Source organism: Ascaphus truei, chromosome 9 (assembly GCF_040206685.1).
Source record: "Ascaphus truei isolate aAscTru1 chromosome 9, aAscTru1.hap1, whole genome shotgun sequence".
Lineage (NCBI taxonomy): Eukaryota > Metazoa > Chordata > Amphibia > Anura > Ascaphidae > Ascaphus > Ascaphus truei.
The window spans coordinates 53983746-54005539 of record NC_134491.1 but is presented as its reverse complement, the minus strand read 5'-3'; the positions used below and the strand labels follow the sequence as shown (position 1 = coordinate 54005539).

At 39.7% G+C, this 21794-nt stretch overlaps 1 long non-coding RNA gene across 2 annotated transcripts in view; it reads right to left on the bottom strand.

Annotated features, from left to right (window-relative positions):
- The window catches only part of LOC142502290 (uncharacterized), a 34826-nt gene that overhangs the window by 7027 nt on the left and 6005 nt on the right, over positions 1 to 21794 (bottom strand). For both annotated transcript variants that reach the window (XR_012803719.1, XR_012803720.1), the window contains exon 2: positions 11551 to 11641. This is a non-coding gene — a long non-coding RNA (uncharacterized LOC142502290). The remainder of the gene's footprint in view (positions 1 to 11550; positions 11642 to 21794) is intronic.

The window sequence follows — 21794 nt, the reverse complement described above, 5'->3', positions numbered from 1 at the left end:
CCTTCATGTGCAAAACCTCTGGGGGGAGTGTGAAGGGTGCTTAATGTAATCCTCAAATATGTGTTACTATTGTCTATCTTGTTGCTTTGCGCCCAGGTTGATCTAAATCAGATTAAAGTAATTTGACTAGTAGAAGTTGGTTGCCTCATCATCCTTACAGACATGCCACTCAAAAATTGGTTACCATTAGGGATTATTACTTGTACTTATCAAATTGGTCATCAATTCTAATTATACTATGTATTGGTCTGCTGTTTATGTAGCATATTACACACAATGTTGCAGTCACATATTTTCTATGTGTTGCTGTTCCCCAAAGATACCCTCCAGCTCCAAGACGTCTTACAGCCCATTCCAGTGAATAGGACGTAAGATGTATTTTGGAGCAGGAAGTTGTCTTATTGAATAGCTCTAATTGCTAATTAGTAAATATGGGCCTAAGTCCCTACTCGAAAGAGCGCAATACATCATTTTGGTGTCTGAGGCAAGAGAAGACGCAGCGATATGCTCAAAGCCTAAAGGGTTCTCCTACTCTAAAGTCGGCTTTGGTAACAGTCAGGAAGCATACATTGCAATCTTTACATGGTAGAATTTACTGCTAATGTGAAGACCTGATGTGAAATTACAATGTAATATTTTATACAAAAGCGCTGGGATAAAGTGTTTTTTTTTGCAAAGTCACATCAAGCAGACATTACTTGGGGTTTGAAGCGGGTGGCGGGTTTCACTTCAAAGACAGCGGTTACAATCAGGCTACGCCTCCTCCTACATGAACTGAATGCACCCTATGAAATGCTGTGTACTTGATGCTATATTACTTGTTACAATGTATTTGTGCAGTTGTGTGGGTTTATTGTACGGTGTGATACATTTAAATGGACCAACATGTGCGTTTTACAAAGATGAAATGATAGGGTCAAAAGCTTTTGAAACCTCACAGGTCTCTTCTTTCAGTTGTGTGGAAACATAAAGTTAAATCGTTTACAGATTGTGTTTTATACAGGGCCGAGCAGTTTACCCACTTTTTTTTTTACATCATCAAAGCATTTCTTTCATTGTGAGAAAGGGCTGACAGAAGGCCACTGTTTGGTCCTTGAAGCTAAAACAAAGGCACTTATATTTTACATGGACAGCAAAGCTTTGTGTATTTGGAGACAGTGGGAGAAGGAAACTTTTGGGCTACACACCCCTCGTGGAAGCAGATTGTAAGGAGATAAAAGTCTTCCTAGTGAATACAATGCAGAGCGATTACTGTAACCCCACATCCTTTGTTTGCACACACAGTGCAGAGACTATTGTTTTACGAACAGCAGTGTCTGGTCACCAGAAGTAAAGGCTTTTTATTGGCACATTGGGTGAGATATGTAAATAATTTGCAATTGCTACATAAAAGGTGATTCATAATTAGTTTAATCAGTATTCATTTTTTTTTCTTTTTTAAATGACACGCATTGATGGCAATTCCATCTGGGTGAATTTCACCAGAAACGTGCATCACAATATTTTAATCCTAACCCTGACCAAAAAAACATCCTGAATGGAGATCCCAGGCAGTTTGCATGCTTCAATAAAGCAGGGGCAGTATCAGGGGGGTCAAAATGTTCATCAAACTATACCTTCAATCACAGTTCAATAAAGTTTTTATTTTTTATTATGACAAGTTGTACTTTGACAATTAGGCATTTATTAGATGTTGCATTGTATGTAAAATTATTTATAGTTGTATACAGTACATGCAATATACGTAGCATTATAGCATTGCATTGTGCATGCAATGTCTTGTATATAATGTGTACCCTGTTCACTTATGTCATTGTATTTGTATTATTTGACATAACTCTGTGCCCAGGACATACTTGAAAACGAGAGGTAACTCTCAATGTATTACTTCCTGGTAAAACATTTTTATAAATAAATAAATTAGCATTGCACCTCTCTGTTTCTCTGTGTAGATAAAACAAAAAATTTAGGCCTAAATCTCTTTGTGGCTAGGGTTTCTTTTTCACACTCCTGTCCTCTACTTGGGGCTCTTCTGCGCAGTTTGTACCTTATTTCCCTGTAGGTTCTGACACACTGTGGGAGTTATGCAGGAACCTGCCCTTAGTGCCAAGCGGGGCACTGTTGCTCAGAAACTCCTGATCGGCACTAGCGCCGATAGTTTAATGTATATCCTCCTATGTCTGTAAAGTGCTGCATACGTGGTGGGAGCTAAATGAAGAACGACATACAAATATGGTTCAGAGGCTAAAAGTTGCCATGGTGACATTTATTTATAAAAATGTTTTGCCAGGAAATAATACAGTGAGAGTTGCCTCTTGTTTTCAAGTATGTCCTGGGCACAGTTATAATAACAATACGGGGTTACATTAAATGGACAGGGTTATACATTATATATAAATACATTTCATGCACAGTTAGAGATAATATATGCTTATGGGTGTATGTAACAGTTACAGACCAGATTAAAATGGGAGAGAGCTTTAGTCTTGAAATTACTTAAACTGGAGGCGGCTTTGAGAGTCTCAGGTACATAGTTACATAGTTACATAGTTACATAGTAGATGAGGTTGAAAAAAGACATGCGCCTATCAAGTTCAACCTATGCTAAATTTAGGAATATTATTCCAGGTGTGAGGTGCACGGTAAGAGAAGGAGGAGCGGGCGGATACTTTGCTGAACCTTGGGACCGTGAACAGTCTTTTGGAGTCAGATCTCAGATGATAAGTGCTGCATGTGGTAGGGGTGAGGAGCTTGATCAGATAGATAGGTAGCTTGCCCAGAAAGAATTTGAAGTTAAGACAGGAAAAATGTACTTTGCGCCTGGACTCAAGGGATGACCAATCTATTTCTTTGAGCATTTGGCAGTGATGTGGGTTGCAGTTACATTGTAGAACAAAGCGGCATATTGAGTTGCAGAGGGTGTCTAGTTTGCTAGGGTGAGTTTGGAGTGCTGTACCGTACACTATGTCCCTATAGTCTATAATTGGCATTAGCATCTGCTGTGCGATACGCTTCCTGACCAGCAAGCTTAGGCCTCGGATATAGTAAGCGTGCACGCGCGCTGGAGCGCATGGCGTCGCGCGTGCCTGCTGCAGAGGAGATCTGTGGCTTGTGGGATCTGGAGGAGGAGACGCGACAGGAAGGCGTGCCCGTGATGTCACATAAGTGGTTCGCCCTCATTGGCTGAACTGCGCTCGTGACCCGGTCGTTGCGAGACAAAATACAATACATTTTGTCGTGTGAGAAAATCGTGCACGCAGTCGCGCGCTCTGGTCTGCCTCATAGAGGTACGGCCTTTTGTTCTCGGCCCGCGCAATGTCATGTGTGTGCCGTCACGCTAAGTACGGACGCGGCCTTAGGGAGGATTTGTTCCAATAAAGCAGGGATGTGCAAACTTTTCCGTCTGCTCCCATGTGCCTGCTCTCCTCCCCTGCTTCCTTACCTGTTCGCTAGCGTTTTATGATGTCACAATGCCATGTGACGGCAACGCAACGTCATATGTCCCCGCGGCATCAAATGACACATCGCCAGAAGCCACCGGAGACCAGGTAAGGGACTAACAGAAGCCTCACGCGGGCTCCCCAGGCATTTAATTTAAATGCTTTGGGGAAGCGCGCAGGGCCTCTGTGTAAGCGCTGCACTGCCCCTCTCCCCCCCACAAAAATTTCCCGTGCCCCCCCAGTATGCGTACCCCTGCTATAAAGTGCACCTAGTACATGTGGACTTCCCAGATGTTTGTATGTCGTATACAATGTAATAGAAGTCGCACATATTTGTGCTAATCTTATTTAGAGTGTATATGCACTAATCATACTGTAGGTCTATTAAGACAACTAAATTTATTTTGTTCATGCTACTTTTGTTGAATTACCAGCAGACTCATCACAGTGTGACTTTGCTATTTGTACTGCTCATACTACTATATGGTCATTTGCATTAGCAAACACTTAATTATTGGCTGCTTTATTTATAAATAGCAGTAGTTTCATGCTTGAAGCAGAGATCATAGCCATGCCACACTTTTCCATAATGTGTTTCCCACTATCTATATTCAAATAAATAATACAACTTTAAAACATAAAGAAAGGTTACACTCCCACTTTTATGACAGTCTTTTATACAACTGCTGTTTTTCTCCCCTTCACTTTTAGAATAACCATTTTCAGCCTGAAACATAGCAATAAATGTAATTTATTTAATGACCGTAATCTTCCTATAAAATGTATTTAGGGAGATAGGATTACCATGCTATTTAATACCAGTCAGGTAATACAGCTGCACAGTGGTACTGGGAAATTGTAGCTGAGCTGCCTTGAAAAGTAATAGGATGACCTCTAAAAGGTCTATAGTAATCAGCGGACTCTGCTTTTAACTAGACTGCAGTGTTGGTAATATGTGACTAGCTGTGCCAATGTGTGACTAGCTGTGCCAATGTGTGACTAGCTGTGCCAATTGGTTTACTAAAAAAAGAAGATAACATACAGTGGATTTTTCGTGATAGGATAAGCCTTTAAAAGATAGCTGGAACCTTTATTACTTGCATCAAATTCAATGCATTGCTCTGCAACATACAGTAAGTGCAGCATGGATAGTTCTGCTATAAACTGTATTAAAGCATCGTACTCCAAAATGGAATGTAATAGCCATTTCTATAATTAATTTAAAAAAGTGCAGTAGTTATTCCATCAAAAAAAATATTAAAGCATATTTATAGCACTTAACTTAAATTGAGATCTTTTTAAAGTTTATTGGCTTATGTTTTTTAAACCGAGCAAGATCTCAGAATTCACACCAGGCCGGCACAAAGCCAGACAAACCGCTTCCCCCACCATGGGTAGAGGAGTCGCGAGCTGCCCGAGGGGACAGTTTGGCTACGGCAAGCTACATGGCCCTCTGGCATGTAGCCAGGTGAGGATTAAAGGAGGGGCAGGGCCAGGAAGATGGCTTTAAAAGCAGACGTGCATGGTACCTAGGCAGAACACTGGATTTGCAAGTGTCCCACCCTGCCACCCTTCAGCTAAGGAATGTGTGCTTATTAACATGCATAAGATGTTTGAGTATAAGATCAGTCGTCGCAGCATTGATGTTACAGCGGCAGGACTGCCGGACCCACCGGGTCAAGGATACAGACAACTGAGGGATTTGGCCGGGCCGGGTTATCCCAAGAAGAGATTGGTAGGCTTTAGGTGCCGGTTTTACGGTCGGCCCTGCTCTGCCCAAAATGAAAAATGTGGACAAGGGGTGCCAGCTGTACGGTTGGACCCTAGCAGCCGCATGGCGGGGTAGTTTGTTTTCAGTTTAGGCATCCTCCGTTCAATTTCTGAGTTGGGTGATTTTAGCGATCTGTACTTAAACATACTGTACAATGATTTTGAAAGTGGCCTGAGATCGGCATCATAGGCCTGTATGTGTTCTACGTGCAGACTGACCAAAACCTTGGGAATACATGCTATCCAGCGGAGTGCAATAAACAAACTGAATCTAATCCAGAGCTGTAAAGAAGGCACGGTTCAGGTTTCCACTCCAGATGTATCATCACGTACCTCACATGGAGTAGAGTTGATGGTGAGAAACCTCCCTGAAAGCACAAACACGACCGTTTGACTTGGATTGGACTAATTTAAAAATAAATAAGTCACAATTTAGACTGAAATGGGCCAGTTTATCCTCTCTGTGTTCATTTACATTCCGCTGTTACCAAGCAAGTAGGAGCCATTACATTTTTTTCTAGAGTAGAAGGTTGAATGAAGTTTCTATAACTATAAAATCCCTAATTTAGGTTTGCATGCTCACTAAAGTTAATTGTTAGAATCTTTCCATAAGGCCCCAATGTGACTCCATTTCTAATCTTAAGGGATCGGGGATACATTACTTCAGCGTGGTAGATATATGGATTTTATTGTGCTTAGCTCACTTTCTACTTCTTCAAAGCAATAATCACATAATAAGCACATTTTATGTAAATGTGATACATAGGACTAACTTTAGAACATTTCAAATGTTAATATCCAACGTTCTATATCCCTGTATCCGTCAGGGTTTAAAGAAAATGAGAAGTAACTGAGCAGGCCGGGGATTTTGAAGAACTTTGTTTCACTTGAGTTAAGCCAAACTACCAATATGTCTTCTGCCATAAGCAGGGCCACCGACAGGGGGGAGAAGGCCCATCAGCTCTCAGGAACCTGTCTAACCATTAGCAGAAGTTGGTATCAACCAGAGGGCAATCATGGGCACCCATAAAAGCTGTTGGCAGGCCTGGCCATAAGACACCTTCCAGCTCATTTAAGTCACTGGACTGGAAGGTGTCTTCCAACGCTGGAAGGTGTTTTATGGTAGAAGACTACTTAGTAAATATAGGCCTTTTCTATGAACCCTGATAAGTATTGGGCTCCTTAACTAACGTTAGATACAATTATAAAATCCAGTCAAACATATTAGATTTGGCAACATAATCAAAAGACGCCCAATTAAAGACATTAATGCTTGAAACATTAGCAATCTCTTTGGTGCTCTTGACGGCTTCCAATACATTACCTAGCAATATGTTGCTGGTCCCTCTGGTGATTAGTTGGTTTATGATGCATAACCCCAAATGCTTCCAATAACAAACACATTTCTGAGACTCTTTACGAGTCTTGCTCCTAAGCTCTGAGACCTAGCTGAAAACACAACAGTTCCACAATAGGGTCCCAGGTCTCTGGTTTCTAAACAAACCCACAGGGTTGCACATTTTTACTCGGCTGGAGGCCAGAACAATATTTGCTTTCCAGAACTTTTGTCTGAATTGTGGCACTTCCGATGGCATGACAAACTCCCCACTACTCTAAGCATCTGCAAGGGTGTCTATTGGGACTACAGCTACACATGTGCACAGCAGTGTGACCAAGCTGTTCCCCTCCTCCCCCCTCCCACCCTCCAAAAAAATAATATTACTCTGTACGCAAGTAAATGAAATGCAGAATGGCAAAAAAAAAAAAAATAGGAAATGTTTATATAAATTAACCAACAGTAAAAACAACATGAACTTGATGTGCAAAAGATGAGGCCAATAAAAATATTATCATTATCTCCAGTCGTGTTTTTGCTACAGTTTATTGGTTTGCTTGTAATGGTCGGTGGTATTATCAAAACTTGAATTGCTGCATTAATTTTTTTACTTGATGTTGGCAGACACTGTAACTAGAAGAAAAATGGCAGGGAAAAGTAACAGTATTTGTATTTATTTGGAATGGCTATTTAGGCAGGATCGTTCTGCTCTGATTTTACTTCCAATATAAAAGTAGCTAAGAGACATTTATATATTTTTGCACTTTCTAAGAAATCAAACAGCTGCTGTTAAATATTGACATAAAGAGCACAATGAGATGAAGAGATGCACATTGCAAATACCATGAGCAGAACAATAAACATAATACATAATTATTATAAGTAGACTGGCTATTATCGTGTCTCATTCAACAAATATAATCATCATCATCATCACCATCATTATCATCATCATCATTTTTTTGTGTGTAAAAACACGGCTCACTTAAGGGGGCATGGTAATGCTTTACAGTTAAACGAATTGAAAGGATATACAGTTTTTTGTTAAACAGGAAAGGCCAGAGGGAAGAGGTAATCATTCCTTTTAAATATGTTTCAGTGCAGCAAAAGATAAAGTCACTACCTTATCCTTAGCTTTTGTTTATACATTTTCATTACAATGTAACAAAACTGTATATTTCCCATAAGCATCCAGGCAATGCGTAAGCAAAGGGTGAGTACATCCAGTCGTCAAGGGTCACCAACAGGTCAGGTTTTCAGGATATCCCTGCTTCAGCACAGGGCATGCAGTCTTCGACTGAGCTAACAATTGAGCCACCTGTGCTGAAGCAGGTAGATCTTTAAAACAAGACGTGTTGGTGGCCCTTGAGGACTGGTATTGCCCACCCCTGGTATAAGCGCTTTATTTACCAAAATCCATAACCAATAAAATAGTCAAATCCAGTGTTGGATGGAAGGAAGAATAGCAAAAGTGTAGCCTCTACAGTATTGGAATATGCAATTATGTTTTTAATAAAAGATAAGTAGCTGGATCCAATGGGCATTGAATCGGTCCCCAAAATACCTGGTTGCAATGTAATTTTTAATTTTTAAGAATAGCAGTTTTCTCTCCACTGATATTTCCTGGCTCATCTTCTTCCCACCTATATACGGCACACTACCATGCAAATAACACACATTTCGTTAGTTTGAACTTCCTAGCTGATGCTCTTTGTAATGCCAGTTGCTCTGTCTTCTCCCCCAGAAAGTGGATGACAGGGGCAGTCTGGCTGGTAGTAAACATAGAATTTGTTTCATTAATTAAGATCAAAGATCCATCACGGTATGGGAATAGCAGGAAATATTATAAAAGGTCTTTAAGAAGTGCTTGGACTTTTGTTATATTGAAATACATATTTTTGATCTCAGAATAGATGTTACAAAGAAATTATTGGCTCTTCTTAACCGTCGAGTTAATGTGACAGTTTTATATGCTGCTTCAAAAATACATTGCAAACTTTAAAACAACAGAGCTGTTTTGAAAGCATGATCCATGCTTTATTGTGTTCTACGTGAAAGAAATATTGAAACATAAATATGAACACGCTTGTCAAGAACCCCATAAATATTTTGTAAATTGTGCTTTAAGTTAAAAATGAATATTGCTTGCCTCTCAGTTTTAAATTCCCTTGGGGAAGTAAAGTTGCTGTTAGCATGATGCATTTTTCTCTATTTTTACTACTATTCATATTGGGTACAATTTACAAAGCATTTAAGTCAATATGCAATATTATATACTACCTGAAAATTCAACTCGATTGAGGAAACGCTATGATTTTGTTACAGAGTTTTAAAGCAGCTTTTCACTCTGCTCGTTTAAAAAAATTTTTAAAGACTTTTTGATTAGTTTTACCTGAACCCAGAGATCCTTGATGGTCCCTGTCCATGATAAGGCCAGAAAATATATTGAGTTTTTTACTAAACTGGCACACAAACCGTTAACTTGAGCTAATGTAACAGTACAGCTTTAAAATACATGTATTGTTTTTTTAAGGGGTAAGCAACCTGGCATGGTTTTCTGTGTTTGTCTAGAAGTGAGGTTATCCGGGGCTAAAACCTGTTTTGGAATGTTGGTGACTGAAACCTGAAGTCACAACACTTTCTGACTGTAGAGATACGTAAAAAACATTTGAATATCACTTTAAAGGAATTGCTTGAGGGTCTAAACAATGCCAGAGGTTATAGCCAGGAAGACAGTCCATTTCTGTGTACATTTATGAAATGTAAAGATATCGGGGATCTGCTAACGATTCACAAGAATTACAAATACATCGACACGGCTACCCACCGTTATTTGCCAAATATATCTTTGTAACATTTGTGATCAGACGAGTTAAATGATGCTAAACAATCAAAGATTGTCAAGGTGCAAAGGTCAGATATCCGATTGTCTCTCAAACGTAGCTTTAACTGTAACAAAATAGGTCTGTAAATGTACATTTTAATCAGCCGAACAGATTGATATGAACTAGAATATTCTTGGAATTACGGGGATGAAGTTAAGAGGTGTTTTCACTATCCAGGCACCTTTGATTCAAAAGGAAAACAGTTTTTCCCCTCAAGACATAAAGGAGTCACTTGAGATTAATGAGAGGGGGGTTAAGGACACGCGCAGAAGGTGTTCTATGCTGTTCTCAATGCAGAAGGGTTTTAGGATAAAAACTATGCAATTAAGATATGAAATTAGATTTTCAACCAAGGCAGTGTCAATGCTATGACGCATGAAACCTCATATTTACAACTCAAAGCCCCTTGAAGGAATCTGATAAATGTTATGTGGCAACGTAAGTTGGTTTACTATTTTTCCCCTTTTTTATTTTATGCTTTAATTTTATGAATATATATTGCACTGTATTTTCCTGTAAAATTATTTTCCTGTAACCTAAGCACTGTACAGGCATACCCCGGTTTAAGTACACTCACTTTAAGTACATCCGCGAGTAAGGACATATCGCCTAATAGGCAAACGGCAGCTCACGCATGCGCCTTTCAGCACGTTCTGAACAGAAAGACCGGCTCCCTACCTGTACCGAAGCTGTGCGCAAGCGGGGAAACTATAGAGCCTGTTACAAATGTGTTATTTCCATCAGTTATGCACGTATATGACGATTGCAGTACAGTACATGCATCGATAAGTGGAAAAAGGTAGTGCTTCACTTTAAGTACATTTTCGCTTTACATACGCGCTCTGGTCCCATTGAGTACGTTAATGCGGGGTATGCCTGTACTACTTTTGTATATTAAATCTAAACTGTAATAAGTATTGTCTTTTGGACTATACTTGAAATTTTCATGCTGTGAAGAGAGTTATTGCATTTTCGGACACGTTTTGCTACTATAGATTTTTGTATGCTAATTACATATTTTTCTTGTTAAACAGGGACCAAAAACCGTGCAAGTAGAACTTAACATAAATTTTTGGTGGTGACAGCATTTTAAGGTATATTTGTGACGGATTGAGGGGAGATATTACTCATTTGAGGGTTAAAAGTGGGTCAGCTTGGTAGTTGTATGTATTAACCCTTATCACATATGCAAGTCACGTGCTCATAGATATGCTGTTGGTGACATCTGGTGACCCCTCCCGCATCCCCCATCCCTAGTGGTTTCCCTTCACCAGCACCAGAACGCCAGATTTCTATTTCTGACATGGCCATGCTTGTACTTTTTGGGTGTTAAAACTGGCACAGAAAAATATCTGGGGAACGGGGGGTGGGAGAGGTACCCTAAGATGTCGAGGAACCACAGGTCAGCACAAAGTGACCATGTTCAGCGTAAGGTGAAAATAAATATGTCCATTTGGATGGAACTGCTTCTTTTAGTTAAAATTAATAATTAATATAATAATAATAATAAGTCCTTTATAACCATGTCCTGACAAAATGCTGAGCAATGTATGTATGTATATCTTTATTTATATAGTGCCATCCAGGTACATAGTGCTTTACAGCAGTAATACACGTGACATAATATTATACAGGGGCGCGCAAACTTCTTGAGCTGCGGCCCCCTTCCCGGGAGCCGCAGCGTTCGTGCCCTCCCTCTCCCAATGGCTCAGCGTCAAATGACGTTGCAGGTCTTGTTGCGTCACGTGACTCCATCGCGTCATTTGATGCGAGTTGCCATGGCAACAGGTAAGTGAGTTACAGAGGCCTCACGCGTCCCCCGGCATTTAATTGAAATGCCATGGGGAAGAGCGCGGGGCCTCTGTAACCGCTGCGCCCCACATAGAAATTCTCCCACCCCCCTGGGGGGCGCGCCCCCAGTTTGTGCACTGCTGTATTATAACACATAATGGGAATGAGGGCTTTAGACATAAAATAATAAGAAATGGAGTCCCTGTCCCGAAGAGCTTACAATCTAAGTGGTAAGTGGAGAGAACTTACAGAGACAGAAAGAGGGTGTTCTGGTAAGTTATATTCAGAAGTTGTATCTGAAGGGAAATTACATGAAATTAGTAGGTACCTTTCCAAAAACACTTTCAGTATTTTTGTCTTGTTCTAATCGCCTTAGATTTGCTGTCCAATTTGTTGCTGGCACTTCCTGCACTGACTGCCTTTAAAAAACAAAAGCTGCATTTTAGGCGTGCTGCAGTTCTGTAGCAGCATTCGATCTCTTATTGTATATTCAGTAAAGCAATCATGAATATTTTATGTCTTCTAGATAAATGTTAAAACCTATAAACATTAATTATTATTTCTATAATTGCAGAATCCTTTCATGGCCATTGAATCGGTCTCCAAACGACCTGCTTGCAATGCAATTTTTTTTTAAATTGCTGTTTTCTCTCCATTGATATTTCCTGGCTCTTCTTCCCACTGATCTACGGCACACTACCATGCAAATAACACACATTTAGTTCGTTTGAACTTCTTAGCTGGTGCTCTTTGTAATGCCAGTTACTTTGTATTCTCCCCAGAAAGCAGGAGACAGGAGAAGTCCAGCTGTTTGTAAATACAGAATTTGTGATTGTGCTTGGCCTTTTGTCATAGTGAAATACATATTTTTTTTCATCTTGGAAACAATGTTACAAAGACGTTATTGGCTCTTCTCAAAGTCTAGTTAATTGACATACTACTCAATTTTAATTCTATAATATACTCTTAGTTAAACATAATAATGTTTTGCTATATCTTATGGAACTACTTCACAAATTATTTGGTATACTCCCACTAGAAACATTGTCCAAAGATGCTGAGATGTTAGTGTTCTCCAAAAAGTCACAAAATCAACATTCAATTAAGTTGTAAAAGCACTACATCTGCAGCCTATGTGACTAAGGACCGTATTCACTAAGCAGTGCTTTTCCATGAGAGATCTTCTATAATGGGAAGATAGATTACCGTCCGTTCACTTGGAAGGTGTCTCATGGCAGAGCTGAGTATGAACCACAGTCCTTATGATAATTCATCAGAACCAAAAGTATTATTAATAATTTCAGGTGTTAAATGCAGTTCACTAAAGATTTTTTTAAAAATGAGCATCTTATAACGCAGAGCTGTAACAATGTACTTCTAAATTATGGGTTACATACAGTATTGTTATGACAAAGGAAGAATTGGTGAAATGGATCAAAAGTCACGCTATGTTGCTTCTGTGCTCCTCCCATTTTCTTCTGCTTTAAAGATGTAACAGTCAGAAATAAAACTCAATAACAATTGATGAGAGGGGGCAGACATCCCTTGCTGAGAGCTAATTGGCATTTCTGCATTCTGCCACTCACAAAAGAGGCAAAGTGACACTGACAGTGCATGATCCCACTCGGTGGGGGACACTGATAGCAGACAGCTGCCTTCATGAAGAGATACTCCTACGGGCTGCTTCCAGAATGCTGGTGCTGCAAAGCCACAGAAGTGTAAGCTGACTTCGTAAACAGAAGAGGTCATTGCACGGTTAATAAAAAATGTGTGAAGATGGGCACAATTCCTTCAAACTACCATTTGGATATAAATGAGACATCTCATTAATTACATATGTGAAAACGCACCAATTAACAACCGTAATAAAAAAAAATACAGCCTGTGATATTGGCCACAGGGGGAAAAAAACTATATATAATACAGACTTGCCCTTGTATTTAGAGGTAATGGTGGTAAACTATATGATAAGATATTATGCCAAAATGGCCAATGACATGACAACCTCTGTAGAACTAGTGAGCTCACCCTTCTTTGATGTTCAGTGCCTGCAACCCTTCCAGCAAAATTGCTCTGTCATCTTCAAACACTTCAAACCTTTTCCAGTGCTGTTCTGTGCTGATGTTTAAGTTTTGTTTGTAAATAACTCTGTGGGAATGCTAAAATGAAGGGAACTTTGTATTTATTTTTTTTATGCATGGGATTGGGAGTGAGGGTAATTTAGACTTGTAAACCATGAGAAAAGAAAGCCAGGCATTACTGATTCACAGAACTCTGCCTTGCCTGAGGCCGCGTCCATGCAGTTGCGCGAGCGGCGCGATCAAACACATTAAGTCTATGCGAACGTCCGTAGTGCACGTGAGCGTCGGGAAGAGCGATGCAAGAAGAGACAAAATTATTTGTTTTTTGCCTTGCGACGGCACGGTCGCGTGCGCGGTTCAGCCAATGAGAGGGCGAACCGCTCACGTGATGTCACGGGCACTCCCCCAAATTAGAATTAGAGCTGCTCTTGGTCGAGTCTCGTCCTCCAGATCCCACGGGCCACAAATCGCCTCTGCGGCAGGCACGTGTGACGTCACGTGCTCTGCTGCTCGCGCACTCGCCTAGCATTGCCTCGGCCTAACCCAGGGGTGCTCAACTCCTCAAGCCCCCCCCCCCCCCCCAACATGTCAGTTTTCAGGATAGCCCAGCTTCAGCACAGGTGGCTCAATTAGTCCCTGCTTCGGCACATGTGGCTCAATCAGAGCTTCTGATTGAGCCACCTGTGCTGAAGCTGGGATATCCTGAAAACCTGACCTGTTGGGGAGGGGGGGGGGCATGAGGACTGGAGTTGAGAACCCCTCGTCTAACCCATCACAGATATTAGTTCCTAAGATTTTCGATGGCGATGCTATTAAGATCCTATCCAATATCAGTGAAAAGGCCTCCACCAGTATGCTGTACCTCTTTCGCCCACCTTACTTCAAATACATTCAAGATTCAAGTGTTTTGAGGGTTTTCTTTGTGGAGGATATACCCAGAGATATATTAAACATGCACGCTAGTACATGAAGTGGTGGATTTGTGATCACCTTCTCTTATTTGAGAAAATCTTAGAAAAAAACCCCGAAACATACATTTAGATGTAATTTGCTGTTATAGTGGGTGTTATTGTGGGTGTTATTGGGGTGTTTTCCTGTATTACCGTATGTTAGTATTGTAAAACGTTTTTTTTTGCAAGGGCCGTCACAGTCTGCGATCTTCCTCCTTTGCTTGCTCTCAAATTGTCATGAAGTGAAGGATTACGTACCTAATGAGAGCATGTTCTGCAATTACTGAGTTAAAAATTAGTTATTTTTAAAGTTCAATTAATCACCAATTTGTTCATTAGCAGTATTACATTTAAATATACAGTATATATATATATATATATATATATATATATATATATATATATAAATATATCCCATTAGTTTATTGTTTCCATTTTTTAATACATTGAATTTAATTCTACCTTATCATTTTTACATCTCTTAAAGCTTCAAACCATAATGGTTTAGCCTTGTACCATATAATCTACAAAAAATATATAGAATTCCATTTCTATAATCAGATTTCTTCTTCTTTTTTTTTTACTCATAATCCTAGAAATCAACCAAGCTTTAGATGTAATGCCATAGAGCAGGAGTCGGCAACTCCGGTCCTCAATGGCCACCAACAGGTCAGGTTTTAAGGATATCCCTGCTTCAGCACAGGTGGCTCAATCAGAAGCTCAGTCAAGAACTCAGCCACTGATTGAGTCACGTGTGCTGAAGCAGGGATATCCTTAAAACCTGACCTGTTGGTGGCCATTGAGGACCGGAGTTGGCCACTCCTGCCATAGAGCTATCTTGATATAGCAATTGCATGTTTGTCAGCATGTTTATCGCATGTTGGTAACAAGCCCGGATGCAGCCCGGGCTTATTGGCATGGCTTATTTATATTTACCTCAAGCACTATGAGAGTCTGTGCTTTACATTCTGGGATTATACAAATGTGGAATCATATCTGTATTGTGCAGGAACTATAAAGCCATTAGCTGTGTTGGTTGTGTTCCAAATTGCAGTGTCAGGCAATATGATCATCGGCACAAGGTCACCGCAAGACACTCCTTTCCTGTGGGAAAGTCTCTCTGTGAAGTGACCCCATGGTTTCCTGCTTTGAATTTCAGAGAGCTGTCTCTATGAACCACGGATGCCACTTCACAACAGAATAGCGATGAGAGGAATCAAATCATAACTACAGTATCTCAACATAGAGAGGGTTTTTTTTTAGTCTTTAGACAGCACATAAGGAACTAACTAAAGACAATGCTGTTTATTTATCAAAGGCATTCCTATTGCAAAATCAGTGCAAAAGGGGGTATAGAAAACAGCAGCATATTTATCCAACAAAAAAAGGAAAGTGATTTTTTTTTCTTTGATAAATCTGGTGCCTTATGTTGTCCCCTCTTCAGAGCTAGGAAGACTTTCATATATAATCCATATCCATTACACTGAAATCAATTTGATTTTGTTTCTTTGATACATTTGGTGCTGTTTCCTGCACCAGTATTGTCCCCGTTTTACAGCCAAGTTCCATCTTTACATTTATTAAAAAATAATTAAACCATGTGTGGGGCAACCCTGTCCTTCTCCATTATCTGTTAGCAAACAGTGCTTCCATGGAAGCCAGGGATTCTGGGTAATGCCATGCAAATGAGTACAGTGTGTCATTCTCTACTGCTTATCCATTTTAACAAAGACCCCTATACAGTACGCTTATGTCTGCCGTATTACGCAACTTTTCAGCACAGCCTCGGTTATAAAAGTGTCTGCCCAGTAAACCTACCCACAGACAGCTGTGTCGACTTTTTGGGTCTCATCAGTAGTTGCTGGCTATGCAACGTGAAGCTGGTAAATGGGTACAACATTTCCAACAAACCCTAAAAAAACCACAATTGTCTGGAACAACACAAATGTCTGAATAAAGTGGTGTGTAAGGAAAATGTTAACATCTTAATTGACAGATTAAGGGCTATTTTTACTAAGCAGCCTGCTGCCATAGCTAAAGCAACATCCAGTGCTGAATGACACCCTTTTCAATTCAATGGGCTGTAAAATGTCACCCAGCAGCTTAATGTGTCTTTTGGCAGAAGACTGCTTAGTAACTATGGGGCTATATGTGCAGACTCTGCAGGCAGTGACTTTGGTTAGTTGTGCAGTGCATTCATCCTGATGCGTGACACGCTTTCACCCATATATAGTTGTTACTTTACCACCTTAACCCTACATTTCTTCTCTACTTCCATATGATTTTTCTGATTTTGGAAACGATAAACACCAAAAGACTTTCTGCAGCTTATAGAGCTGTGTATACTGTGAACCCTATAATAAGATATTATTATTATTATTATTATTTCTTTGTATGTGTTTGGCTCTTTTGTCCTGAAGCAACCTCCTTTGCCTTTCTATGTTTCATTTTACCCAACTGTGATTGTTTAGACATAACAACGTTTTTCCATTTTTCTCTCTTTTGAGAGGTTGTTAATTGCTTTGGGATGCCATTCAAAAATGTGTTAAGTCTCCATGACAATCCACATTTCACTTCCCAAGAGGGCCTCCAATAGGGGACTGAAAATGGGATTGTCATGGTGATTTAATACACATTTCAATTGATTTATTTTTCTGTATGTGTTGGCTTGTTAGCTTTATTTTGGGTGTTAAACCCCTTCTCAAGCGCCATGTGGTCCATATGACCTTCAATAACTGCGATTTTGGGTGTGTCCTCAATGTTTCTATTGCCTGATCAACACAGTGATACATAAAGGTTTGTTATTACATGGGCATCACATATACACTCTCTGACAGTTCTGGTAGAGACGCGTGACAATGCAAAAGATTCACATCATAATCCGTTACATTTGAAGGATAGATAAGAGCAGGGAAACTGTGGGGCTACAAGATATACTATAAATAACAGATGAAAGATATAACCTATACTAAGGTTGGGCAACTCCAGTCCTCAAGGGCAACCATCATGCCAGGTAAGGTCTTTGACTGAGCCACTGAATGAGCCACCTGTGCTGAAGCAGGGATAACCTTAAAACCTGACCTGTTGGTGGCCCACGAGGACTGGAGTTTCCCACCCCTGACATATATTATCATTACTCCTTCCTGGGCTTAGTACCTTGCCGTGAAACCACCTCCCATTAGTGTTCTTCTTCATTTGCATAGTCCTCTTCTGCTGTATTATTCAACCCATAGAATTAATCATTTCTGCTGTAACTATGATTCACATGCCAAAAAAAATAAATCAATGTTATGTATCTCTTGTTGGGGGAGGTGAGGATGGAAATGGTTTTAGAGTGTAGGTAGGAAAACAGTATTTTCTATCCCCCACTGTTCCCATTCCTTTGGTCAGATTACAACTCCTCAGGAGCACTCGATTAGTTGAATTCTTCTGCACAATGCATTTAGCGAAGTGACATGGCACAGTATGAGCTTTACTGCTTCCCTGGAAACCCAATCTATCACATTTGGTGGTTGATAACAAAGTTTTATAACTCAGTGCAACATCGATAGTAACTTATTTATCAAACACAGTAAATGATTCCCATTTATTACAACATTGTAGCTATTGCATGCTGTCTGTCCAATGCTTTTCCATTTAATTTATCTGGGAAAGGATTTTTTATAACAACAAGAGACTTTTGATTTAATAACGATATGATTTACTGGGTGACGGGCCAATTCAATAACTAGCGTATTAAATCCAGTACCTGTCAACTCTTATTTTGTTTAAGAATTACCTGATTTGACAGATAACATAGCTGATACAGTAGACACTGTGTCACATTCAATGAAGACTTCATTTGATAATAATTTCATTCGTGAAAATATGAATACATTTCAACAGACAATGTCATTATTTCAACTTGCACAAAGCCCAAATCATTATGCATTAGGTATTAATGAGAGAGTTACACAAGGTACTGTACCAGAAATGCATGAGGTTAATCTGATTTATTCTGGGCTATAGGTGTCAGCTGCCTTTCTGAATGAGGTCTGAGTTTTATTTTATAATCTCAGCTATCCATTTACTGTGTGTGCAGAGAGCTTTGTAACCAAAATGAGTCAGCTGCAGTTATAATCAAGCAGGAAATGGGAAAGGATGTTGGAAGAATGAGTGTTGGAAGAGATAACTCTTTGAGCCCCATGGGATAGGAAAACTAGATACAACAACTGGAGTATAAATTGACATGAAGGAAGACGATGAACCCAAACAATAAAAATATCAACACAACATGGAGGTTTCAATGTAATCACAGTTATAGCCATTATGCAGACTTTTTGCATTACAATCACTTGTGGGAATGAGAGGCTGTAGGGGGTATGAGGTTTGGTGGAGTAAGGTGCTCAAAGTGTACTATATATAGGAAGGAGGGGAGCACACTCTGGATATCAATGCATTAATTAGTGTATATACCGGGCATAAAGCAATGGGGCACTAGATACCCTGAAGGCTGGGGTAGGTTGTGCAGAAACAGCCTCCCCTACCTCATTGGGTTGGCCCTGAGTACTCACAGTATTCACTCAGCAACCAGAGTCTCCCCTCCACCGCGTGCTGCTGAAGAGAGATGAAGTCAGCAAATAGAAGAGAATGCAGCGCACCACGATCCAAAGAGAAGAACAGGTCTGGCCAAAAAACAATCTCTATTGAAGAGTCATCCCTTGTTTTTATGACTCTTCAATAAAGATTGTTTTTTGGCCAGACCTGTTCTTCTCTTTGGATCGTGGTGCGCTGCATTCTCTTCTATTTGTAGGGGGTATGATACCTTTAATTGGACCAACAAGTAGTTGAAATGTTAAAAGCTTTTTTAACCTCTCGGGGTCCTTCACCGGGTACGGCAGAAATACAGAAACACAATGTAATATACAGTGGATGTAAGAAGGATATCTGGTTGCAATGCGACAGAAATAGAGATGAGCAATTTTGGGGGGGAAGATCTGGATCCGCAGCAGATTGTCCGGTTCCTGTGGTCCATGGATTTCCGTGGATCAATCTCAAAAAGGGCATTTTTGCAGATTTTTTTACTATTATTACCAATACACTCACCGGATTCCGTGACCCGTCGACAGATTTGCAGAATCCAATCCCGGTATTCAGCAATCCGCTGGCGGATTCTTGGATTCTACAAATCCGTCAACAGATTGTATCCAATGGCGGATTCTGATGAATCTGCGTGGAATTAAAATAGACGAAAATGGATTTTGGGGGGGAAAATGCGAGAAAATCCGGGAAACGGATTTGGGTGGATCCGCCCATCTCTCGACAAGTAGTGCGAAATAAGAGGAGGTAGAAGCAGGTAGCCTGAAAATTAACAGTAGAGACATACTGTAGAAGGCTATTCTCTTTTGAAATGCAAAGGCGGCCTAGGCATTAAGGAGATGTGAGGGGGAGTGTGTGGGACAAGACAGTGTATGTGAACAAATATCTATCCATATAAAAAACCACAGTTTAATGTCTGGTGATCAACAGTATATAAAGAATGTTGTCAGGAAATAATGCAAATGTGCATATGTACACACATTAGCATTCACATATATATACATACATACATACATACATACATGTGAACAGCCGGCACTCCAATTGTAAGACAATGCAGAAGGTGCATGTCCCATAACAAGTAAATAATCATACGATACAGTTCGCACAGGAATCAGCAGACAGCACTCAGGTTTGGATCGAAGAAAATATATTGTGGAAAAATAAGACACAAATCACCATTATTGCTATCCCAAAGGGAGAAGCGCAGGTATTCACTTTCTGTTTTTCACATACATACACACACACACACACACACACACACACACACACACACACACACACACACACATATATGCATTGTCTTACAATTGGAGTGTATATATATATACAGTATAATATATTTTTTATATATATATATATATATATATATATATATATATATATATAAAATCAAAAAATAAATAGATGATACCGTTCTGTGGCTAACGAAATGCTTTTATTTGTGCGAGCTTTCGAGATACACTGATCTCTTCTTCCGGAAACATCGCCGGAAGAAGAGATCAGTGTATCTCGAAAGCTCGCACAAATAAAAGCATTTCGTTAGCCACAGAACGGTATCATCTATTTATTTTTTGATTATTGAAGCTCGGCTAACACGGTACTGATACCTCTACATATATAGATATAGATATATATATTATTATTTAGCATCAATGTTTTTTTCTTTCGTTTTTCCCTTCTTTTTATATTCCTTACATTGTTTTTCACATTAGTTCATGTCATGTTTGGATTATTTAATGAGATCATGTTTCGCATCAGTGTCTTTTTATTAGTTTATGTCTTGCTAATCAAGACCATACACTGATTTGTTATTATACTTAATTTATTCTAGTTGATATGCTTAATTACATATCAGCATCACATTGTATTCACATTCACACCTATTAATTATAGTCTTATTTAGGACACGTATAAGTTGAGTTGTTACCCTTTAAGTTCTCACATGTATAAAATACATACTGTATTCACTAATTTGGTCCTGATGGGGATTTATGTTCTCCTTTGTTTAAGATGTATATTATTATCACATTGTTTCATTTCTGTGTATATTATTTACATCTGTGTTTAATGGAGACAGGATTTCACTGATTGTCTAATTGGCTAATGATTTAAAGGATAGGAATATAAATATAAGAGCCCAGCCACTTGTGACGTTCCCCTGACGAAGCACGTTGTACATGCGAAACGCGTTGAGGTCTCATCACTTTCTGCTATACGTCATCACGTGGAGACGCCAGTCAGCGGATCAGCTGTTGAGCGGTGTAGCTTCCAAGGATCTAAGCTCTGTGAGCTGTGAGTCCGGGGACCTTGTGCACCGGGTCCTAGCAGAATTATATCAACGGACCTTTCCAGCTCTCACTGGAACATCGTGGAGCCTACTTTTAATTGTTTAATTGTAAGTCTATGCTATATGTTTGTGTGTTTTTTAATTACGTTACTTGCCATTCACTTCTGGTGCTATATATATATATATAAGCTTAAAAGCTGTGTTTAAAGCAGCATGCATTGGCTAAGGGTTGTTCATGTAATGTGAGCTTGAGATAAAAGGTGGCACTGTGTGCTCATTTGCATGTCATTTCCCAGAATCCCTTGCTGCAGTGGAAGCGCTGTGTGCTGGGCGATAATGGTGAAAGACAGGGTTGCAGACCTGTCTAAGACATGCAAATGGACATACAGTAATATTTACAGTTGCTATATATATATATATATATATATATATATATATATATATATATATATATATATATAACATAGAAAAAGAAGAACAAAAAGCACTCCGTAATAATAGTCACTGGTGTGGGTGCAGATCCTATAATGAAGAATAAGCAACACGATACCGTTTGGAAACGAAATCAGCAGGCAGCACTCCAGAATTGAACAAACAAGTGTATTGAAAAAATAAACACAAAATAAACGTTTCGGTCCACGAATGGGACCTTTGTCAAGGTGGTGCAGCCGAA